Genomic DNA, 26,050 nt, shown 5'->3' on the forward strand with positions numbered 1-26,050 from the left:
CTTACAGTAGTACAATATTAATGAATATTGGTAATAAAGAATATAATTTTAGCTGCATGTAAGCAGAATGATATATGATGATATAGCTGACTGGGATGAAACCAGCTTGAAGCTTGAACCAGCTAGTTGATTTGAAAGAAATCTCATGTTTTATAAATTCACTGCGACTGTCAAATGATGTACACTATATTGCCAAAAGTATTCACTCTTACATAAATAATTAAATTCAGGTGTTCAAATCACTTCCGTGGCCACAGGTGTATACATTCAAGCACCGCGGCATGCAGACTGCTTCTACAAACATTTGTAAAAGAATAGGTCGCTCTCAGGAGTTCAGTGAATTCCAGCATGGTACCGTGAAGGGATGCCACCTGTGCAACAAGTCCAGTCGTGAAATTTCTTCACAACTAAATATTCCACAGTCAGTTGTCAGTGGTATTAGGACAAAGTGGAAGCAACTGGGAACAACAGCAATCTATCTAAAATATGAATTGATAATATATATGGCCCAAATGTTGACGACCCCTGATTTTTCCACTCCCTTTTCACCTCACTCTTATCAGTCAGATAACACACTGATCATAGGAGGGGGACTTCAACATGGTATTAGACCCAGGAGTGGACAGGTCAGTATCACAGGGAGTCCGCAGAACTGGCAGCCCACAAATATTGTACATGGCAAAACAGTACATGTTTTACATGTTTCCCACTCTCAGGGAATACATCTTATTTTCACCAGTGCACCATTCATATTCAAGACAGTCATTCATATATATTCATATTCATATTCAAGACATATATTATTTACTAGTTAGCAGCTCTTTGATTAGTGAGATTTAAGACACCAAAATCCATCCCATCACTATTGGTAATCACGCACCAGTCTATCACGCTGAAGAATAACAGTTACACCACCAGCTAGAAATTGGAGATTGGAGATTTAATAATAATTGGAGATTTATTCATTCACTTTTGGCTGCTATCTGACAAAATATAGATATTCAAGGTATCCAACCCAAATATATTGAGCATGAAATAAGTCTTTCTTCTGATGATGTATTACTTTTCCTCCAGAACTCACAGACATCTCTCACTCACATGATCACATTTTTGCGCTACCGAGCGCTACCAGAACAGGGGCGTCCCTGTCTATCTTCAAGAAGCTCCTGAAAACCCAGCTCTTCAGAGAGCATCTCCTATCCCAGCACTTACCTTGTACTTCCCTACCCCCTCTATCTCTGCACTTTATCGTTCTGCTCTTCCTTCTATGCCTGCACCCTATCTCTACTCTGTCCCCTCTGACAGAGCCGGCCTCCTGGGTTCCTTCTATGGAGCTTATTGTTAGCTTTTTATAAAGCTGTTATATCTTCATTTGTAAGTCGCTTTGGATAAAAGCGTCTGATAAATGCATAAACATAAACATTTATTAACTGGTCTTAGACCACAGTTTTTCCTTTTATTTGTAATTTCCAGAATATACCTGCTGTCACTTCGCAGTCAGGAAATATTAGAACATTTCCGCCAGGCTCTCAGAGCTAACAAAGCTAAATTATGTTCAGTTTTTAAAGACAGTAGAGGACGATCCCACCCAATGGAAGCCCTTACTCATATCACTCATGGAGAGAGTTGCTACCATTAAAATGATGGTACTACCAAAAGTTAACTACTTATTTTCAATGATTCCCATTGAAGGGGAAGTTAGTTTTTTAAACCTTTACCATATTTCTGGCATAAAATACGGTCATCTACTCACCGATAACAGTTTGGTGAAAGTCGGCGTCCTTCGGACACTATTTAGGTCGCTCAAGATCCACGTATATTCATATAATGGGAGTGAATGGGCCATAGACAATACAGCCTCTAAATAAGGCAATATATGTTTTTATTTCACCAATATTTTAAGACGAATGAATTAACGAACGTGTGCTATTGTACTGTTAGTTCAGAGCTGCCGTGTTGTTGTGATTGGGGGGAACTCGGAGGTCCGGAATTACTTGCAAAGTATAGTTAATTGCAACAAATATATGTAAAGGAAGTGATGAAGAAGTGGATTGTGAAGGGCCATATAAATGGAGACATGAAAATACAGTAATTACAGTAACATTAGGTGACGTCGTGCACAGTAACGTAATTTTACATCGTGTACTAACATCATCACGTTAGGGTTTCTCATCAATTTCATGTGTCAGTGCATGTAAGGTTAGACTGCTGTCGTTTCCTGAGCGGAATCCAGTGGAAAATACACCGTTGACGGGACGCGGGACGTCGCTTATATGCAACAGCAGCTTGTCACTCTGACAGAATATATGCAGTCAGATCTGAGTTTACGTGTGTGGATAACGGCGCACACGGACGAGAGACACCTGCCTGGACGTGAACATATGCCGGGTGTGCCGTGCTGCCGGTGATCCCCCCCCTCCCTTCATCAAAATACTGCAACGGAGCAAAAACATGTCGTACGCCAACACACCGGGGCGCACGCACAACACATTAACTAGTTGTGCTCGATAAATTGTGACCGGTGTGCACAGGTACTTTAATTCCGTCTTGTTGTTATGTTGTAGCGTCCTCAAAAATCAAAATAATTAAAAGCGAGACTGAAGTTTATGCATTTGTTTTAAATAAAAGTAACATCAATACATTTTTAAGACCTTTCAAAATTGTATTTAAAACATTTTATGAAATTTTAAGATAATTTTAGACATTTAAAGGGCTTTAAATTCAAATTATTGGATTTTAGACGTTTTAAGACTTTTTAATACCCCACGGATACCATGCAATCAGTTGGTCAGACTACAAGCCTGTCTTAAAGACATAAAGACCTGGATGAGTCAGAACTGTCTGCTTTTAAATTCAGACAAAACTGAAGTTGTTCTCTTTGGACCTGAGCGCTTCAGGGAGAAATTGTCTAGTTATATAGTTACTCTAGATGGTATTTCCTTGGCTTCTAGTTCTACAGTGAGGAACCTTGGAGTTATTTTTGACCAGAATTTATCATTTGACGCACATATAAAACTGGTTTCTAGGACTGCCTTCTTTCACCTTCGTAATATTGCTAAAATCAGGAACATCCTGTCTCAGGGTGATGCAGAGAAACTAGTTCATGCATTTGTTACTTCAAGACTGTACTACTGTAATTCCTTATTATTGGGCTGTCCCACATATTCTCTGAAAAGCCTCCAACTGATCCAAAATGCTGCAGCCAGAGTTCTGATGAGAACTAACAGGAGAGATCATGTTTCTCCAGTTTTAGCTTCTCTTCATTGGCTCCCTGTTAAATTCAGAATAGAATTTAAGATTCTTCTCCTCACATATAAAGCTCTTAATGACCGAGCTCCATCATATCTTAAAGATTTAATTGTAAGATATTTTCCTAACAGAGCACTTCGCTCCCAAACTGCAGGTTTACTTGTTGTTCCCAGAGTTTCTAAAAGTAGAATGGGAGGTAGAGCCTTCAGTTATCAGGCCCCTCTCTTTTGGAATAAGCTGCCAGTAAATGTCTGGGAAGCAGACACCCTTTCCACTTTTAAGATTAGGCTTAAAACTTTCCTTTTTGATAAAGCTTATAGTTACGGATGGCTCAGGTTCTGGTTCTGCCAGAGGTTTCTTCCTGGTTCTGGTTCTGCCAGAGGTTTCTTCCTGGTTCTGGTTCTGCCAGAGGCTTCTTCCTGTTAAAAAGGAGTCGTTCCTTTCCACAGTCCCTCAGGCTCAGGACGGGAGATTGGACTGAAGACAAGTTTCAGTGCAATCTTTTGGTTTCCTTAGCTAGGATATTGTTTTTGAATTGGCTCTGTATGAATTAATTGGACTATTTTTCAATTTAATTAATTGGATTTTATTGGACTCTGAGAACCTCAGGGAGGGGTCTCCTGCTGGTACCCAGAGTCAGGACTAAACAAGGTTAGTCTGTGTTTCAGTCTTATGCTCCTAAAATAACCGCCTCTTCTTCCTTAGGAAGATGAGGTGCGCCGGAGTTGGGAACTCAGTCCTGACATCATTCTACAGATGTGCGGTGGAGAGCGTCCTCTGCTCCTGCATCACCGTGCAGCACAGAAGAAGGCGCTGCAGAGGGTGGTGAAAGCTGCACAAAGGACTGTGGGTCACAGCCTATCCAACACCACGGACATTTACACCTCCAGATGCAGGAAGCGGGCCTCCTGCATCATGAAGGAACCCGCTCACCCCGTGCACACACACTTTGTCCTCCTCCAATCAGGCAGGAGACTGCGGAGCATTAAGAGCAGAACCACCAGACTGAGGAACAGATTCTACCTGGAAGCTGTGACACTGTTGAACTCTGGAGGACCCATTTAGTCTATCTTGCTTATTGTATAGATCCTCAGCTGGCTATTTCTTTTTTATTCTATTTGTTATTGGGCTTGCAGAGTAACCAATTTTGTTTCACCCCATGTTTTTAACATGTGTCGAAATGACAATAAAGAATCCTTGAATCCTGCTGTAGTAGTGTGAATTCCTGTGTGTTTTCAATTTATTTCGTCAGTCTGTTTCTCTTTTTCTGTTTTTAGTTTTTGTTTGCAGTTTTTTGGTTCAACTCTGCTTGCCATTCATTTAAAATTTCATTAAACCCCTTTTTCATTCTGTCGTTAGTTCCTCACCTTCTTCCTGGCATTCTGGGTCCTCAACATCCCACTCCACCATACATATTGTGACATACATGGACCTATTAATTGGAGTACATTCATATAAATTTATATATCATGCATTTTTTTCTCAATATTTATTTTGTGTTTATGTTTATGACTATAGTTAGTGTCCTTAGCTGTTGGGAGGGATAAGGACATATGGAAGGATTTTGGTCTTAGATTGTAGAGCTCAGTGTGTTTTTCTCTTGGGAGTTGCTCTGAATCATGTTGTTGCTTATTCACAGCAAATGTCTGGCTTTGCACCTGCTCCTCACATTAGGGAAGGGTGGGTGGAGGGTGCCAGTGAAGGGGGAGGGGACTGAAGGAGTGTCCTTTTGTTAAGTGATGGGGGAAGGAGTGTCTGTATGAATGTGTGATATCTGATGATGCTGATGCTGATGATGCATGGAGCATTGTGCTGATCAGACCACTCCCTGCACAAATGCATTAAACATGGCTTAGATATGCCAATTATCACAACTCTCCTCTGTCTGTGGAGATCTATTTTTACCTCCATACAAATGCTACATGGGTTTTCTGTTAGTATTTAGTCCTGCTTTAGTATGCTTTTTTTTCTGAGTTCCGTTGGCAACTGAATAACAGCTTTATTCTGTCTTTGCTCAGTATTTATTATTTTTAATTCAATTTTACCAAATCTGTGAAGAAAATTTGACTAGAATGACTGGCCAAAATGTTCATTTCTTGGTTAATCATCTAAAAGTAAAAAGGTGTGATAAGAGACTCATGTCATGAGTCGTGACATACGTTTATGCACTATGATATCTATTTCAACTGCAGTGAGCATTGTCAGTTGCCTATATTCAACAAAATATTCAATAAAAGGTTAGTCAACATGTCACTTAATTTTGTAGTCTATTAGTTTTGATACTTGTTTTAGACACCAAAATTGACAAACAGTTTTAATCCCCGGGCCATCAGGCTTCTGAATCATGGACTATTACCTCAATTGTGGACAATAACCTATCTACAGGCAATATTTGCAATTTCTGCACAACATTTGCACACTGATCTTTTGTTGCATATTTTGCACTATATATATATATATATATATATTTCTTTTTTTTTAAATAGTAGCATAGTTCTTCTGGTTGGGAAGTCGCAAAGTAAAATTTTCAGTACCCAACAATAACCACTGTGTCTGTTATTATGTATGTGACAAATAAACATCTTGAATCTAAATCACACCAGTGTCGCACCATTTGTGTGGTTGTGACTTTGCACTTTACAATATATATTTTTTTATTCTAGAAGTTACACAAAAACAAATAAAAAGGAAATAAGGTCTATACAGCATTTCAATCAACTTCTTACTATCCTATTTTAATCTTTATTATTGTCAGATCTACATAGAAATGAATATTAATATAAATGTCTGAGGTCTCTGGTAAACTGTGGGAAGACTTTTGTAACCGTTTATACCTACTTCCACATTGCAAAGCTAGGTGAATAACAGTAGCTCTAGTGATTTCTCTTTACTAGAAAATCTTAAGGGAAAATTTAATGAAAATAATGAAATAAGGATTTCCCTTCTTAAGTGTACTGTGTATTGAATGGTAATTATAGCTAATGATCTGAAGTATATGTCCCTCCCCCTCCCCCTTTCCTTAAACTTTGTTATTTTATGATGCCTGATCTGTTAACAGAGCTCAGTTTCACAAGCTATTTTATGAATGCTGGCCTAACACACTGTGATGTAACAAATAGGATTCACAAATTTGCATCAGTGGTCCTATTAGCATGCCATGTCAGATGACACAGTAAAATAAAACATTCTGACATCTGAAATACAGGACTGTGTCTGATCATCATAAAACATTTTTGAAACGTCACTGTATGCATTCTGCTCTTACACTAATACTTAATGGAAATGGGTACATTATTTTTTATGACACAGGGACCCTTAGTTACAGAAGGTGGAGCTTTGTGAGGATAAGGAGCTTTAAGAATTCTGATTGGAGCAGGCTGCTCCCTCTACTGTTCTTATTGGCTGCTTTCACAAAAAACTCTAATCTCATTACATACTAAACTCAACCCTCCTTTAAAAAAAAAAGTGTGTGTGTGTGTGTGTGTGCGTGTGTTTGTGCACTTTAGCATGTAAAGCCCTATGAGTTGTCTTACAGGCTTGTTCCATTTAGATCACTTCTACAGTTTACTGAAATGCATGAAAGGCTGTTTTTTTCTGTTCTAAAAAAGTAGCGGTAAAAAGCCAATGTACACTCATTTAATAACAGAAACAACAATAATGATATAAAATAATTATATGCAGCATCAGACAGATCCACTGAACATAAGATTTTTATTTCCCAAGTGCTTGGAAATTTGAATCTAAATGATATCCTTTCTGTAGTACCCCTAGATGTGTAAGTTAGCAACAATTAGCTGCCAAGCTGAATATCTACTCAAAGGTTATTAAATGAAATCTCTGGCCAATTAAATCTGATTGCATACTCCTGTGGACTGCCTAAAGAAAAGTTTCAGGGGGCACCTGCCTCTTCATGAGTTAAAAGTGTTGTTGCTTCAAAGCTGCTTCCTTCTGGACTGCTGTTGGTGAGAGTTGGTGATGTATGCAGAACATGGTGTAAACCTGAGTGGCTGGAAAGAGTCAGGAACCAAATGACAAATAGAGAGTATAACAGAGGTGTAAAGTAATGACTTTTGTGTGCCTGTCACGGCCCGAGTTTTTGTATTTTGCTTTGTTTTTGGTTTACTTTTGCACTTTATTGCCCTGCTTCCTGTTTTATTTTGAAATATTTGTGTCTATCCCCACGTGCTGTTTAGATTCCCTCCTGTGTAATTACCTCTCCACTCATGTTGATTACAACTGTCTCTCATGGTCTCCCTCGCCCCCTTCCCCTCTGTGCTAGACCATTGTATGTAGGTTGTTTTTTATGTCTCTGTCTGGCTCAGCTCGCTGTGATTTTCCTTGATGGTTTGTTTTTTCCTGTCAGGTAGTTATTGTTTTGTTTAGTTCCTCCAGTTTAGCTTTTATTTCCTGTCTCGGCAGTGCTTTTTAGTTAGTTATAATAAAGCCTTTAGTTTTCATCTTCGCCTGTCCTTGCCTTCTCAGTCCGACATTTGGGTCCTGAACCGCCTATTCATCCACGATCCGTGGTACAGCTTACATTTAACCTGAACCCAATCTCAGTCCCATAACTTGATATTTCAGTTTAAAAGCAAAAGAGTGGGTGAACGAATTGGAACTCAAATTTAGGTCAACGAAATACAAACTGATTCTGCCCCCACCTGCATCATCCTCTTCAGGTCGTCTTGTCGCTGTCTGTCAGACAATACTGAGGGTGTAATCGCAGCGTCACATCGATCGCTCGTGGTACCCAAACACATTGTTAACAGCCACTCGTTTGATAACGTTGTTGAATTTACGCTCTATCTTTCCAATCTGACGCTTGAAAGGAAAAGTGGGCGCTGAACATCGGGTTTTTCTTCTGCTGGATGATTTTAACAAAGCGGGTGAGTGACTGAATCCATCACAGCTTCTCACAGAGAATTTGTTGACATTTTTCACATTCAGCGCCATTTGCAGACAGGTAGCTACACCTCCTGTCCTTCCTAAAGCTCTTTGGATTCATCATGAAAAAATAAAATCTTACATTTTTCATAACTGAACGCAAAATAAATTAGAATTAGGATTAGAATTTTACAGTAGTATGAACGGAGAGACATGTATTAGCTTTAAGTATCAGCGATGTTCCATGTAGTTCACAGGATAAAATGAGAGGGAAAAGGCTGCTTTTCTTTATTAGTCATTCGAAACGTGTTTCTGCCCAGGCCTGCGCTGCAGCCAGTCTGCATATGTTCATCACGGTTGCAGTGCAGGTCGGTAGCTCATATCATCTGTTTTTCCAGTACATCACAGAACCATCATGAAGACATGACTGTGTACAACTTGTGTGGCTTTTTGTGCTGTATTTATTTATTTGTTGTCATTTCGATGAAAGAAGAAAAAGTCAGCTTCATCCTTTAAGACTAAAGATCTGCATTAAAATGTTTTTCTTTTCTTTTTTTGTATCTAAATCTGTTGTTTTGCAGTACTACTGAAACTACTACTGTATATATATAGAAACATATATATATACATATACTTCTACAGTTCTAAGTTATGTCCAGTCCCAGGTTGCTCAGCTTAGTGACCAACTTGGAGGGCGCTATAATGTTTAAAGCTGAGCTGTGATCCTCACATAGTTTCCCAGAGTCCAAGTGGGAGTGACTCTTGTGGAGTAGTAGTGTGAGGGCGTCGTCTGTGAATCTTCCTGGGCGGTATGCAAACTGTAGTGGATCCAGGGTGGCAGGTAGGGAGGAGGTGATTAAGTTTTTGATCAGTCTTGCAAAACATTTCATTGGTCTGCTGGGCTGAGATGTCTTTGGAACAGGCACTACAACAGTGCCTTAAGACTGGTTGGAACAACACACTTCCTGAGAGAGGCTGAATATGTCTGTGAACACCGAGAGTATGTTTCCAGTGTTTGCACTAGTGTTTGGCCTTGGGTACGTTGAGAAGGGGGGTGGGGTGGTTGCAGCCAGCAGTGGCTGATACAAAGCCAACTTCCTCTGGCCTTCACATCTGCGCACAACAGCATTTAATCCCACACAGTGCCAGATTAATTTTAAAGCTGCTTTTAGTGCTTTAACTCACTGTCAGCATCCTAACACAAGCTACCATGCAGCCAGATACAGATTTACATAGCCGTGCCCTCATCTGTCACAAATGGACTTCAGTGTTTAAGGCAATTCATTATTAGTGTGTTTGTTTATGTTTGAGGTCTGTGTGATGTAAATTTCAGTATCTTTATGATTCTGTGAGTGTCCACCCAGTCCTCTTGCGTTTGACTCTGCCAAGGGTGTAAGTTTGGTCTTAGCTTTGGTACAGACACTTCCCAGCATCCAAACCCCCTAACCAACACAGGAAAAAATAAAAAGTTGTCACTGAATTATGCTGAACAAGAAAATACTTAATTAAGATAAGTTAAAACTTACATGGCTATGTCTACATAGCAGGATATTTTACAGCTAACATCAGAAAACTGTTGGGTTCATTTTCCCATTTGCAATGATTTGGGCACCGGTATGAAACAAGAAGTTTTCCACAGCACTGGGACTTTTCCTGTCTGAAGGCTCATATTGAAGAGCCTCTGAAGAGGGACTGCTAGTTGACCAGCACAGTCCCACAGAAGCCTTGAACAGACTCCATCTGGGCCTGCAGCCTCCCTGAGCTCAGCTCCAACCTCCTCTGTAGTTAAACACAGGGGGAGCCGCTCAGGTTGTAGTGGAGGGATGGTGACAGGAGTGTTGTTGCTATCAATGATGGAGATGGGGGTGTGAACCAGGCAGTTGGGTTGGTGGCTAGTGGTGGAAGCTGCTGCAGAGGTGGAGGTGCAGTTGGACTCAGTATGCCTGGTGGTGGAAGCTGCTGCAGAGGTGGAGGTGCAGTTGGACTCAGTATGCCTGGTGGTGGAAGCTGCTGCAGAGGTGGAGGTGCAGTTGGACTCAGTATGCCTGGTGGTGGAAGCTGCTGCAGAGGTGGAGGTGCAGTTGGACTCAGTATGCCTGGTGGTGGAAGCTGCTGCAGAGGTGGAGGTGCAGTTGGACTCAGTATGCCTGGTGGTGGAAGCTGCTGCAGAGGTGGAGGTGCAGTTGGACTCAGTATGCCTGGTGGTGGAAGCTGCTGCAGAGGTGAAGGTGCAGTTGGACTCAGTATGCCTGGTGGTGGAAGCTGCCACAGAGGTGGAGGTACAGTTGGACTCAGTATGCCTGGTGGTGGAAGCTGCTGCAGAGGTGGAGGTACAGTTGGACTCAGTATGCCTGGTGGTGGAAGTTGCTGCAGAGGTGGAGGTGCAGTTGGACTCAGTATGCCTGGTGGTGGAAGCTGTTGCAGAGGTGGAGGTGCAGTTGGACTCAGTATGCCTGGTGGTGGAAGCTGCTGCAGAGGTGAAGGTGCAGTTGGACTCAGTATGCCTGGTGGTGGAAGCTGCTGCAGAGGTGAAGGTGCAGTTGGACTCAGTATGCCTGGTGGTGGAAGCTGCTGCAGAGGTGGAGGTGCAGTTGGACTCAGTATGCCTGGTGGTGGAAGCTGCTGCAGAGGTGAAGGTGCAGTTGGACTCAGTATGCCTGGTGGTGGAAGCTGCTGCAGAGGTGGAGGTGCAGTTGGACTCAGTATGCCTGGTGGTGGAAGCTGCCACAGAGGTGGAGGTACAGTTGGACTCAGTATGCCTGGTGGTGGAAGCTGCTGCAGAGGTGGAGGTGCAGTTGGACTCAGTATGCCTGGTGGTGGAAGCTGCTGCAGAGGTGAAGGTGCAGTTGGACTCAGTATGCCTGGTGGTGGAAGCTGCCGCAGAGGTGGAGGTGCAGTTGGACTCAGTATGCCTGGTGGTGGAAGCTGCTGCAGAGGTGGATGTGCAGCTGGGCTCAGGAGGCCTGGTGATGGAAGCTGCTGCAGAGGTGGAGGTGCAGTTGGACTCAGTATGCCTGGTGGTGGAAGCTGCTGCAGAGGTGGAGGTGCAGTTGGACTCAGTATGCCTGGTGGTGGAAGCTGCTGCAGAGGTGGAGGTGCAGTTGGACTCAGTATGCCTGGTGGTGGAAGCTGCTGCAGAGGTGGAGGTACAGTTGGACTCAGTATGCCTGGTGGTGGAAGCTGCTGCAGAGGTGGATGTGCAGCTGGGCTCAGGAGGCCTGGTGGTGGAAGCTGCTGCAGAGGTGGAGGTGCAGTTGGACTCAGTATGCCTGGTGGTGGAAGCTGTTGCAGAGGTGGAGGTACAGTTGGACTCAGTATGCCTGGTGGTGGAAGCTGCCGCAGAGGTGGAGGTGCAGTTGGACTCAGTATGCCTGGTGGTGGAAGCTGCTGCAGAGGTGGAGGTACAGTTGGACTCAGTATGCCTGGTGGTGGAAGCTGCTGCAGAGGTGGAGGTGCAGTTGGACTCAGTATGCCTGGTGGTGGAAGCTGCTGCAGAGGTGGAGGTGCAGTTGGACTCAGTATGCCTGGTGGTGGAAGCTGCTGCAGAGGTGGAGGTGCAGTTGGACTCAGTATGCCTGGTGGTGGAAGCTGCTGCAGAGGTGAAGGTGCAGTTGGACTCAGTATGCCTGGTGGTGGAAGCTGCCACAGAGGTGGAGGTACAGTTGGACTCAGTATGCCTGGTGGTGGAAGCTGCTGCAGAGGTGGAGGTACAGTTGGACTCAGTATGCCTGGTGGTGGAAGTTGCTGCAGAGGTGGAGGTGCAGTTGGACTCAGTATGCCTGGTGGTGGAAGCTGTTGCAGAGGTGGAGGTACAGTTGGACTCAGTATGCCTGGTGGTGGAAGCTGCTGCAGAGGTGAAGGTGCAGTTGGACTCAGTATGCCTGGTGGTGGAAGCTGCTGCAGAGGTGAAGGTGCAGTTGGACTCAGTATGCCTGGTGGTGGAAGCTGCCGCAGAGGTGGAGGTGCAGTTGGACTCAGTATGCCTGGTGGTGGAAGCTGCTGCAGAGGTGGATGTGCAGCTGGGCTCAGGAGGCCTGGTGGTGGAAGCTGCTGCAGAGGTGGAGGTGCAGTTGGACTCAGTATGCCTGGTGGTGGAAGCTGCTGCAGAGGTGGAGGTGCAGTTGGACTCAGTATGCCTGGTGGTGGAAGCTGCTGCAGAGGTGGAGGTACAGTTGGACTCAGTATGCCTGGTGGTGGAAGCTGCTGCAGAGGTGGATGTGCAGCTGGGCTCAGGAGGCCTGGTGGTGGAAGCTGCTGCAGAGGTGGAGGTGCAGTTGGACTCAGTATGCCTGGTGGTGGAAGCTGTTGCAGAGGTGGAGGTACAGTTGGACTCAGTATGCCTGGTGGTGGAAGCTGCCGCAGAGGTGGAGGTGCAGTTGGACTCAGTATGCCTGGTGGTGGAAGCTGCTGCAGAGGTGGAGGTACAGTTGGACTCAGTATGCCTGGTGGTGGAAGCTGCTGCAGAGGTGGAGGTGCAGTTGGACTCAGTATGCCTGGTGGTGGAAGCTGCTGCAGAGGTGGAGGTACAGTTGGACTCAGTATGCCTGGTGGTGGAAGCTGCTGCAGAGGTGGAGGTGCAGCTGGGCTCAGGAGGCCTGGTGGTGGAAGCTGCTGCAGAGGTGGAGGTGCAGTTGGACTCAGTATGCCTGGTGGTGGAAGCTGCTGGAGAGGTGGAGGTACAGTTGGACTCAGTATGCCTGGTGGTGGAAGCTGCTGCAGAGGTGAAGGTGCAGTTGGACTCAGTATGCCTGGTGGTGGAAGCTGCTGCAGAGGTGGAGGTGCCTGGTGTATGCCTGGTGGTGGAAGCTGCTGCAGAGGTGGAGGTGCAGTTGGACTCAGTATGCCTGGTGGTGGAAGCTGCTGCAGAGGTGGAGGTGCAGTTGGACTCAGTATGCCTGGTGGTGGAAGCTGCTGCAGAGGTGAAGGTGCAGTTGGACTCAGTATGCCTGGTGGTGGAAGCTGCTGCAGAGGTGGAGGTGCAGTTGGACTCAGTATGCCTGGTGGTGGAAGCTGCTGCAGAGGTGGAGGTGCAGTTGGACTCAGTATGCCTGGTGGTGGAAGCTGCTGCAGAGGTGGAGGTGCAGTTGGACTCAGTATGCCTGGTGGTGGAAGCTGCTGCAGAGGTGGAGGTGCAGTTGGACTCAGTATGCCTGGTGGTGGAAGCTGCTGCAGAGGTGGAGGTGCAGTTGGACTCAGTATGCCTGGTGGTGGAAGCTGCTGCAGAGGTGGAGGTACAGTTGGACTCAGTATGCCTGGTGGTGGAAGCTGTTGCAGAGGTGGAGGTACAGTTGGACTCAGTATGCCTGGTGGTGGAAGCTGCTGCAGAGGTGGAGGTGCAGTTGGACTCAGTATGCCTGGTGGTGGAAGCTGCTGCAGAGGTGGATGTGCAGCTGGGCTCAGGAGGCCTGGTGGTGGAAGCTGCTGCAGAGGTGGAGGTACAGTTGGACTCAGTATGCCTGGTGGTGGAAGCTGCTGCAGAGGTGGATGTGTAGCTGGGCTCGGGATTCCTGAAGGTGGAACCTGCCGTGGATGTCAAGGTGTAGCTCGACTCCGGAGACCTGGCGCTGGAAACTGCTGCAGTGGTGGAGGTACAGCTAGACAGAAGAAGCTTGTTGGTGAGAGTTGCTGCAGAGGTGGAGGTGCAGTTAGGCAGAGGAAGAGGCTTGGCGCAGCGAGTTGCCATTGAAGTGGAAGTACAGCTGGGCAGTGGAAGCAGTTTAGAGGAAGCAGCTGAAATGTTGGGGGTAGAGGGAGCAGCAGCAGAGGTAGAAAAAGCCACACTATCAAATCTGTTGAAATAGTGGTTAAAAGTATTGGCTCTCTCCACTTCACCTTCCACAGACTGAGAGTTCTTCAGTCTGTATCCAGTGAGGGTCCTCCTGCCCCTCCACACCTCCTTGGTGTTATTGTTCTCCAGCTGTCTCTCTACCTTTTTCTTGTACTCCACCTTAGCTCGATGTAGTGTCTTTTTAAGCTCCCGTTGTACATTCCTCCGCTTTTCTCCATCCCCATTCTGGAACGCCCTCTTTTTTTGGTTCAGGAGGTCTTTGATGTCGCTGGTGATCCATGGTTTATTATTTGGATAGCACCTTACAGTCCTCACTGGAATCACAGTGTCCCTACAGAAGGTAATGTAATCAATCACCTTCTGGTGACCACTTCCTGAAAGATCTGGTAGTAACAGGAAGTCTTTGTACACAAGGTCTGTATGTGGGTTGTAGATAGACCATGCTGTGATCAGATCTACCCAGTGGTGGAAGAGACGCTGCCCTGTAAGCCTCCTTCACATTAGCATAACAGATCTAATGTCCTTTCTCCTCGTGTTGGACAGTCCACATTCTGTACAAAGCCAGGCAGGCAGGAGGATAGAGAGACGTGGTTGAAATCCCCTGTGATTGCAATGAATGCCTCAGGATGGCATCATGGATGACGTCACACGCCGTTGTAGGTACCGTCCTCGGTGGAACGTAAACAGCAATGACAACTCTATATATATATATATATATTTATACCAACTGACAGCAGTTCAATGTCTGGACAGCATACCCTCTCTAACGGTCACATTGTGGGGTTAAAAATAATAATACCCCCACCTTTCTGCTTACTGTTCATACTCTGGACACGACCTGCTCATACGGCTGTGCAGCCGGGTATGTCCACACATGAGTCTGGTGTGTTGTTGTTCAGCCAGGACTCAGACAGACAGATCAAACTGCTCTCCTTATACAGCCGGTTCCGCACAAGCGCCTCTAGCTCATCACACTTGTTTGGTAGCAAGTTAGCGTTTCCCATAATCACAGAGGGCAGAAAAGGCTTGTACCTCCACCTCCTGTTGTGCCTCTTTTCCTTTAGCTTTGCTCCAGCTTTGCATCCACGGTTCAGCTTTCTTAGCTCAGTCGGAATTGGATGTTTCATTCTGCGTCCAGTCCTTGACACTGCCAACAGTTCTTCTCTTGTGAACACTGACTGCACTAAAAGCATAAAGATACGGTACTATCTGATGCGGTGATATACCCGTGTATGTCACATATATGGACAATATATGGGAAAATCTGCATCGCATACATGATGGATTCGGTTTTCAGATATCCCCGTATATGGACAGCAATGGATCCTGAAAAACCCTGAGATCCGGATACCCGTCCGCGACGTATCCAGAAAATACGTGTGTATTTGATCCCCCACAGTTCCTACTTCAGATCTCTCCACATACTCGCCGCATCTTTGGCATATAATGTTCACAGATTCACGACCATACGTGACGGATGCCCGCCGGATATTTATGGATTTTTCATTTATGCAAATGTGGGAACCCGATGGTTGATGTACTAGTTCTCTTCATTAATTATGAAATATGGCATATAGGCCGTCATGTAAAAGTATTAACCATCTTAAATAATCTTATCTGCTAAGATCTTCCTTATCAGACATTTTAGGATAACCCAGATCACCTCAGTTTTCTACATCACAATCATAAATCAATTGTAATAGTCTTTAATTTAGATTTCTGTACCATCATCATGTTGCATAAATCACTAGCTGGACCAATAAACACATGACCATTTCAATAAGCATTTATGAAATATAAATGAGAATATATCAGACGTAAAAAAAACAGACCAAGAGTTATTTAAGAACATTTTTATTACCACACAGTTTGCAATACTTCCACAGTTATAGTATTTATTATTGTACAGTATTTCATTTCCATTGAGCATTTCACACCTTTTTTTTTTACCTGTCACACGGTCTCTCCCTTGTGTCCTTTATTGTTTTTACCTGCTAAATAATGTTTCTGGTTTTGTTTGTTGTTTTTGTTATGCACAGTAGTTCTGTGGGAGCACCCTCAAATTTTGTTGTACCACCCTGTACAATGACAATAAAGACTATTCTATTCTATTCTATTCTATTCTAGTTTAACACACAAACAGTTTCATATCAGATCCATTTTGTTGATGCCTTTTGGACGCTGCCCCATGCTGTACACGCCACTGGGCACTCTGCTGTGTACCATTCTGCAGGAATTTTTTTTGTATCTCAGCAAGTTAGCACTGGCACCTTTTTTTTTTCAGGTAGATACATTTTCCATGTTTCTTTACGTTTAGTGTCCGTCTCCTCATCGCTCATCAGGCATGCAGGCACCCCTTCAAGGCATCTGTACTTATCAGTTAAAATAGAGCGAACTTAAAAGCTTAAACAGAAAACATTAGTTAGATATTACTCTTGATAATGATGACAGCCATATGTCAATGAGAACACTTTTTAAATGTATACTTTAAAAAACTAACGCATTAAAACATGTTTTTTACCTCTTCTGCAATGCCAGAAACTACATCTTTATGCACAGTTTATACAACATATTTCAGTTATTGTATCCAGAGATAACACTGCAGACTATCTACAACACTGTAATGTGACACAAAAGCAAGTCAGAGATCTCTTTTTCATTCAAAGGACCTTTTAAAAAAAACATGTCAACAATCCATGAATTAGTCAACTCACCTTATGGCTTCTGTTGTTGAGAGCTTTGGCCCTCCGATCCTCTTCCATTCTGTTGTCCTCAGTCAACTTATATTCCCTCTTGATGTTCTCAAAGTATCTGTTGCAGGCTCCTATGAATACAGAAAGTGACACATATCAATATATGACAACCAATTGAGGAACCAATTGGAACAATTTCAACCAATTGTCATACTTTCTTTTGAGAGAGAAATACTTGTAATGAAAAGGGCTGTGCAGGAAAATCTCATGTGTAGTGCGTACCACGATGTTTTCCTGAACCTGCAATCAAAGCCTCACTGTTCTGTTGCATTTTACACTTAGTGTTAGTCTTTTAGTGGACGTAAACAGGAGCCTCACAATTTGTTGCATAGGGGTAACTTTCTAGTTTAATCTATTAACACTGAGCCATTGTCCACATATGAGAACATATTTTTTCCTCAGTAACAGTTATTATGCCCATACACAGGCACTCTCCTGGGACCACTTCATCCACACGCCCCCCTGGAGCACAGTCTATTTACTCTTTTCTCTGTGACAGTCGGCTAACTTCACACAGAGTTTGCTACTGCTAGTTTTGTGCAGAGTTGGCAGGATATTTATCAAATTTTGACAAAGTGAATGACGACTTTGAGTAAGATGGACGTTCTTACCGGAGTGAATGAGCTGTGCTGCAGCCATGCGTGTGGATGAAGTGGTCCCAGTAGAGTGCCTGTGTAGAATTCCCTCCATTAGCTCTCCTATAGCCGCAAGTAGCCACATAACAGCAGCTATGAGCTAACAGAGCTATAGCACACGTTCATTCATTCATTCTTCTTAAAGTATTGGTGAAATAAAGACAGATGATGCCTTATTTAGAGGCTGCATCATTCACTCCGTTATATGGATCTGGAGTTATCTAAATAGCTTCCGAAGGACGCTGACTTTCGCCAAACGTATTTCATGCCAGAAATAAGGTCTAGGTTTAAAAATACAGGAGTTCCCCTTTAAAAAAAAGTGCCTTTTTTTTTTGGTCTCAGTCAATTTAAGATGGACTAAAGCATCTTAAGAAAATGGTCTATGATCTGACGAATAAATGACCACTGAAGTTGATGCTGCTGTACCCTCTGAGCAAAACATATATATCATCAATCTTGTAATTAGATGACAGACTATTATATGGTAATAGAGGTCTTACCTCTCATTTCCCCTGTAATTGTGTCCATCCTCCGGACTCCTGTGGATCCTTTTTACCTCACACTAAAAAAGCCAACATCACAGATAGAGAAAAGTGAGATCATGAGAGAGAGAAAAATTCTTGAAACTTTGTGTGAACAAATTTTCTGTGATCATGGAGCAATATTCTATATTCTATTTCAGTTTTTCTGCATGTTTTTAAACCTTCATTTCCTTTTGTCACTTAGGCTTAGTGTATAACTTACAGATAGGGCCTTAGGAACATGATGTGGAGTTGCTGCTATTACTGCTCCCGCTGCCAGTTGGACTCTTATGTCCTCTTATGTTCTCAACCGCCTTAGTCATCACATCCATCATCTTGTTTGGTTCACACTGGACATTGCCTTGAAACATTTTCAATTGTGTTTTGCAACATCAGATGTGGAAGAACTTGGTAAAAGTCCTGATAGAAATATGATCAACCGAAGACCACTACGATATGATGCAGCGCCATGTTTTGCTGTTATGTAGGATATCGCAGTGTCTTTCAATGCCATCAGGTTTGACAGATGCACACTAGGAGGGGAATTACTATCAACAGGAGACTACAGAGCTGATGCAAAGTCATGTGTATTCGGAAGGTGGCTTAGAAATTACGAGAAAACTGGAGTACCTGTTATTGATCTGAAAACTGAAGCTCAACTGGCGTTGATTTCCAGAATGCTTAAGGTCATAGTCTTTTTGAAAAAAGATGGTGAGACAGTTAAAGCTGAGCATATTGTGACTGGGGTTAAATGGTTCAAACAACACGGTGATAGATATTATTGCAGTCATGTTCATGTTCTGTTTGGGAAGTAGATTTTGAACCATTTTCCCATGCAACATACCTCCCACTGAAAAGAATCATTGGCCGTTGTGCCTATACCAATACTTAGGTTAGGTTTTCAAGACGTAGGGAGGAAACTGCAAGCATTGTTCCAGTGTCATCACTGAGATACATTTAGGGACAAGGATATGTTTAGGCTAAAACATTACTGATAAATGAAACATTACTGAATTACCCCCCCCCCCCCTCTCTTTTTTTCATTTTTATTTGCTCTTTTTTATTTTGGAATAAGATTTGTTGTTTCTCTGAAAAATATATAACAAGCCATGTTTTCAATATTCTAAGTTGACTGGCTACTTCAAGTTATTTTCTTATTTCTATTCAGCATCTCTGACAAATAAGCAATTTCAGGATCAGAATGGGTCTTTATTGCCAAGTAAGTTTGTACATACAAGGAATTTGTCTTGGGGTGAACAAACACAATAAAAGAGACAGAACACTGGTGGGTCTTTCAAAGTGGCAGTAAAACACGTTCGGTTTGTAGTACATAAAAATATACTAATGATATCAAATCAAATTTGTTGCTAATCTTTGACATATCCAAGACTCTATTTACCACCAAAGCCCCATCTGTATAATATTTATTTTATTGAAAATATTTAATGTTTTGTGTGTTTTTAGTAAATAATTAATTAAAATAATTAAACCATCATTTAAAGTGTTAAAATATTAAAAATGATTGAATGTTAGGTATTTTTGAGCAGGACGGAAGTTGTTTATTAGTAATATTAGTTTATTAGTAATATTCTATACTAGGATCTGTTACAGATTAGATCTTCCTGTATATTCCTGGAAACATTTGTATACTGTTGGATTCTCATTGGCTATAGTGCAGTGACTGCTCTACTGGTCAAAAAATGGAAATAAAACTAAACATAATTATTTATGTTTAAGCAGATGTTTAGATTAAAACTAAAAATTACATAAACGACAAACAAAATTGAGAGCTCCACACACTAACCCTAACCCTTCGTGGTCTAGCGCCAAAGTACATCTCTGACTTGTTAGAGCCATATGAACCAACTGGGACTCTGAGACCCTCAGGGAGGGGTCTCCTGTTGGTGCCCACAGTCAGAACTAAACAAGGTGAGGCTGCGTTTCAGTTTTATGCTCCTAAAATCTAGAGCAGTCTTCCAGAAGATGTGAGACAGGCAACTCTGACAATGTTTAAATCCAGGCTGAAAACAGTTTATTTAGCTGTGCATATGACTACTGAAAGTATTTTATCTGCACTCTTCACTTTTAATTTAATCAATTAATGATTATTTTTATGTTTTTGGAATGATTTTATTTGACCTTCTTGTAATTTTATGTGATTGCCTCGTGTATGAATTGTGCTCTACAAATACACTTGCCTTGCCTTGCCTTACTTACTGCCGATAAGGCCAGCGCATAGCAATGGATATGGGTAGTATCATATCCTAGTATCCTCTAGTAGACTTGACTGGATGTTTTGAGAGAAACATTGGAAGTTGCACTTTCAAACTATCCCTGTCTATTTCTGAGTATTGTACAATGATATCATCCATCTTCCCTGTGAGGAGAACATTCTCAAGTCTTTCCAAGTCTGGCTGATTAAATATCTCCTTAAACTGCACAGCCAAACAGTCCAACACCTTGAAAAACTCTACCCTAAAGAACTTGTGGTGGCGAGCCCCACCAGTAAATCTCTTGAGTGGAGCTCTCTGGTAGGGAATGTGAATCGGCTCTATTTCCAGATCCTCAATCTCTGAAATAACCTTCTCAAACACCTCTGCAAACTTCTCTTCAGTTCTTTTATCTTGAAGTGTAGAGCTCATGTAGGCAACAGCAGCCTGCATGCCACAAATCGTTTCTGATTGTTTTTGCAATGATCGATTTAAACACTCCAGCTCACGCAACACTTCAGAGGCCACCATTAATCCAAGGACTGTTTTGCCCTTAAGGAAGCGTTCTCGGACACGATTGGCTCTGGATCCAGAGTCAGAAACAGTTGAGGCCATTTCCTCTAAAGTGGTTAAAACAGCCTCTTACTGATTAAGAACTGTATCAACAGCTTGGCCACGCACTGTCCACCTAGTTTTGTGTGTCTATTGCATATCCACCCAAGATGCCTTTGAACTTCCCTAATTGGTTACTCAGAGTTCCTAATTCATGGATCCACTGCAATGCATCCCGTAGTACGGAAGAGGCACTGCAAGCACACTGTGTTAAAAGATTCACACAATGTGCACCACAATGCACATACAATGCAAGTGGCTGCTCTTTTTCAAAACTGCCTGTGTACCAGAGAACTTCCCTGCCATATTGGCAGCTCCATTGTATGTCTGACCTCACAAGCAAGAGATTGGAATATTCAATCTTAGGGGCACATCAAGAGCTAACTTGGCCATCTGCTCACCAGTTGTCTCTGGCACCTCATACAGTCCCACTAATACTTCCTGTGGCACTTGGTCTTTATTCACATATCTTAAACATATGGAAACCTGCTCTTTCCCCAGCACATCCTGAGTGTCATCCATTATAATTGAAAACTGCACCATTGGCAAGGATCTGATCTGTGAGGCAAGTCCTCTCAGAATTGTGTTGCAAAACAAAGTCAGGTAGTCATTTTGGCACTGTGGACTGATATAATCATGTGAATGGGTAAGCCAAAGGGACAAAAGAGGATCACCTGTTGCTATAGATTTAACAAGGTGGTACAAATTACTTTCAGCCACCTCATGTCCTCGAAAGGCTAGCCCCTGTCTTGCAAGATACTTCATAAGTCCCATGCTTTTCAAAAGGCAGTGTCTTGCTTCTTCCTGTGTTTCAGCTATTACATTTAATAATTGAGTTTGAACTGGTGTTTCTTCCAGTGCATTTGTAGTAACGGCATGATTGTGTGCCTTGCTGGTTTGATGGCGATTAACGCTGACAACAGTATTTTTCCAAAAACCATTTAAGCAGAAGGCTGGTCATGCTTTTTTTCCAGAGTGGTCTTTTTGATGGTGTATGCTATAACACACTCAAAACAAAGTACCCCTTTTCAATGTAGGACTATATTGGAGCCATGGATATTGACTATACCACTTTTCCTGAAACTGTAACTTTTTTATTATCAACATGATCTAAAACCTGTATTTCTCTGTATTAACTCCAATGCAGATAGACAGGTTACATTTATTGTAATCCAATCATAATCCAATCAAATCAAATTAATAAATTCCAAATGAGTACAATTTATACAAAGGCAATTAAAGAATTAGTTCCTTAAGGAAACCAACCAATTACATTCTTCTTGATTTAATCCTCTGTCCTGAGCTGCACAAGGCGACTGTGGAAAGAAAAAACTCCCTTTTACCAGGAAGAAACCTCCATCAGAACCAGAACCAGGAAGGGTGGCCATCTGCCTGGACCAGCTGGGGGTTGAGAGGACAGGAAAGAGGGGACAACAAGCACCGTAACACCAGGCCAGAGAATACCTGCTGAGAGAGAGAAACACAAGTTAATGACAGCAATGATGAGAGTGATGACAATGATGAGAGTGTGAGCGACTCTCTGTGAGGATAACACAGCTTGAGAAGACGACTGAAACGCTGCAAGACATTCATGCGAACGAGGAATTTATTGACTCTATTATAGCTCCTGTATAGGCTGTAGAGCCTTCATGTGCCAAAGGACTAACTCAGATTTTTCTACACGGGATAACAGCTGTTGTGGAGCCTCACACTGCACACTTGGCTGACACGCTTCCCTGGATTTGTCCAAATGACACTGGGGCGGCTGTAGCTCAGGAGGAAGAGCAGTCGCCCACCAATCGGAAGGTCGGTGGTGCGACTCTGGCTTCCCCAGGATACATGTTGAAGCGTCCTTGGGCAAGACACTGAACCCCACGTTGCCCCCCCAGTGTATCATTGGGGGTATGAATGTGTGTGAATGCTTAGAAAAAAAGCACGTAGTTATGTGTAATGTGTGTGAGTGGGGTGAATGTGGCATGTAGTGGAGCGCTTTGAGTGGTCAGTTAGAGTAGAAAATCGCTATACAAGTACAAGTCCATTTACCATTATCTGGTGAAGCTCCCAAACCGGCCGGTCCGACTGACATCTCGCACTGGAACAGTGTTGGTGCCAAACCAAAGTCATCAACCCCAACCAGAACCTGGTCTCATGTTGTCCGTTGCAACACAAGAGGTTTTTGTCATTTCCACTTTGGGAAAAACTGAGAATCAGAGATTCAAAAGAGCTAAACTAATTGATTGGACTGATTAGTAACCCTGATCTGAAGATAGCTGCCACTCCTCCTCCTCTGCCTGTGGTTCTAGGAACATGAACATTTAAATAGTCAGAGGGAGTTGATTCATTAACGCTAACATGATCCTCCTGCTGCAGCCAGGTTTCTGTAAGACAAAATATATCAATATGATGATCACAGATCAAATCATTCACTAACAGAGACTTCAAAGGGAGAGATCTAATATTCAGCAAACCACATTTAATAGTTTGATGTTTTTGTTCAGTTTTTGTTTTAAATTTTTTTGCACAAGAGGATTTGCTCCTTTTGTGTTTTTTGATTGAGGGGGGGGGGCAGCATCAGGTGGGAAGCCGCAGAGAAGTGTGTAAGACTACAACTCTGCATCCTAGTCTCAACCCTGGGTTGTCATGTTTTTGGATGACTAATAAATTCGTCCATATTTCTAGAAATGAGAGCCGCTCCTTCCAAAGTGGGATGGATGCCGTCTCTCCTCATCAGACCAGGTTTTCTCCAGAAAGATTGCCAATTATCTATGTAGCCCACGTTGTTTGCTGGACACCATCTAGACAACCAGCGACTGAATGAGGACATACGGCTAAACATGTCATCGCTGGTCAGATTTGGTAGGGGTCCAGAGAAAACTACGGAGTCCCACATTGTTTTGGCAAAATTACACACAACATTAATTTTAGTGACCTCCGACTGGCGTAACCGGGTGTCATTACCGTCGACGTGAATAACTATTTTACCGTATTTACGTTTATCCTTAGCCAGCAGTTTTAAATAGGATTCTATGTCGCCCGCTCTGGCCCCTGGAATACATTTGACTATGGTCGCTGGTGTCGCTAATGCCACGTTTCTGACTATAGAGCTGCCAATTACCAGGGTTTTGTCCTCAGAGGGTGTGTCGCTGAGTGGGGAAAATCTATTTGAAACGTGGACAGGTTGATGGTGAACCACGGGCTTGACTTTAGGACTATGACTCCTCTTCCTGGCAGTCACCCAGCCACTCTTAAGTCCCGGCTGCTCGGGATCTGCTCGGGGACGACTAACAGAGCTAGCAACGCTAGGTGGCTCCGCACTGACTAAAGGGGCCTGGCTCACTATCGGGTGGTTTTAAACAGTGCAGAGCCGAGCTTCCAATTCAGATAACCTCGCCTCCAAAACTACAAAAAGACAACATTTGTTACATGTACCATCATCACTAAAGGAGGCAGAGGAGTAACTAAACATCTGACACACGGAGCAGGTGAAAGCAGGAGATGGAGGAAGAGAACTGGTAGCCATGCTAAGCTAGAGAACCAGACACACCGCTAAAAAATGAAAAATAAAGACTAAAGATCTGTAAGAGTGAGCGTTAGAATATAACAAGTATGGGATAGAGTTAACTATGCAAGATGTGTAAATTATAGGGAGAAATAAGGTGATTATTAGCAGTCGAAGAGGAGAAAGGAATGTCACAGTACACACACAAAGCAACAGGAAGTGATGCAATACATCTTACCGCAAAGCAAAACCGTCTCAAAGGTTCTTGAGGTTCAACTCATTGGGATTGGGTTTTTGGATACAAAAAGATAAGATTATAGTAAAGTAGAGGATCTTTATCTTTAAAGTTACAATGAAATAAATGTAAATGTATGTCTACAGCTGGAACTGTGACTACAGAGATTAAGATCTTGATCCTGACCTGAGACGTAGTGCAAAATGGAGAATGACAGGAGTGCCACAAAAAAAGAAAATCTAGATGAGATTTTTAAAAATAAATGAAGAACTAAAAAGAGGAAGTAAAGTATGAATAATGCAGTTAATTATGAATAAGTTAATTCTAGTGTTCTTTTTCTTTAGTGTTTTGACATTCCTTTTGATTTTCTTATTTCTCAATATTTTTTTCTTTTTCTTTTTTTACATTTAGCATTTCTCTAGCTATTACTCAGTCACTTTTATTTTTCTATTTTTCAGTTGTTTTTGCTTTTTTCCATCTATGAATTGCTTCAGTGACTTTTCCTACTCTTTGTGCATGTTGGGCCAGTTGAACATCTGAAATGCATTGTCAAGTTGTAAGTTTATTTGAAAGCAAAATTTAGCAATTTAACTTTAATTTTACAGAGTACTGCATGCAATAAGGAACTGGCAAAAGCAATTAAAGGATGAGAAAAAGCAAAAGCATCAGAGAAATAGCAAAGGCTATTTTGCCTTTGTCATAAGTAAAACAACACCAGCACATAATAGCAGGAGCAGCAAAAACAGCAAAGCAAAACCACTTGAAAAGAATAAAAATGAACCCCCTAACCCAATGAATTAGTGAAAAAAGGAAAAACAATGTGGTAAAGAGTAAGCCAGAAGAAACACCATGAATAAACTGTCTCTGTAAGCCCTAAACAAATATTTTTTTATATACCGGTATTTCATTTGTTATTTCTTTTAAAATGAAAAAATACATTGTCTTTGTATTTAATTTTCTAAATATCTATTATGTATCTTTAACAGAATTCTGAGTCATATTATGCTCAGATTAGATTAGCCTAATCATATTAGGCTTAGCACGTCTTAGTCTGTGCCTGAAGTTGTCAGAAAAATCACACCGCTTGTATGTTTAACGTGTTTATCGTTCACAAATAGTAAGTGGACTTTGTTAAAATGATCAAGTTGGATCTGGGTTTACCCTGTGTGTGTGTTTACCCCATTTATCTGTGTTTACCCCATTTATCTGTGTTTACCCCATTTATCTGTGTTTACCCCATTTATCTGTGTTTACCCCATTTATCTGTGTTTACCCCGTTTGTCTGTGTTTACCCCATTTATCTGTGTTTACCCCATTTATCTGTGTTTACCCCGTTTGTCTGTGTTTACCCCGTTTATCTGTATTTACCCCGTTTATCTGTGTTTACCCCGTTTGTCTGTGTTTACCCCGTTTATCTGTGTTTACCCCGTTTATCTGTATTTACCCCCTTTATCTGTGTTTACCCCGTTTATCTGTGTTTACCCCGTTTCTGTGTTTACCCCGTTTATCTGTATTTACCCCGTTTATCTGTGTTTACCCCATTTGTCTGTGTTTACCCCGTTTATCTGTGTTTACCCCGTTTATCTGTGTTTACCCCGTTTGTCTGTGTTTACCCCCTTTATCTGTATTTACCCCGTTTATCTGTGTTTACCCCATTTGTCTGTGTT

General features: G+C 42.7%; 1 protein-coding gene across 7 annotated transcripts in view; it reads left to right on the top strand.

The window, feature by feature from the left end:
• The first annotated feature begins 7,970 nt into the window (after positions 1 to 7,970).
• epb41a (erythrocyte membrane protein band 4.1a) overlaps positions 7,971 to 26,050 on the top strand; it is a 92,991-nt gene continuing 74,911 nt past the window's right edge. For all 7 annotated transcript variants that reach the window (XM_072370811.1, XM_072370813.1, XM_072370816.1 and 4 more), the window contains exon 1: positions 7,971 to 8,132. The gene's annotated coding sequence lies outside the window, so the exon portion shown is untranslated. The remainder of the gene's footprint in view (positions 8,133 to 26,050) is intronic.

Source organism: Leuresthes tenuis, unplaced genomic scaffold (genome assembly GCF_036924035.1).
Source record: "Leuresthes tenuis unplaced genomic scaffold, fLeuTen1.0.hap1 SCAF_18, whole genome shotgun sequence".
Lineage (NCBI taxonomy): Eukaryota > Metazoa > Chordata > Actinopteri > Atheriniformes > Atherinopsidae > Leuresthes > Leuresthes tenuis.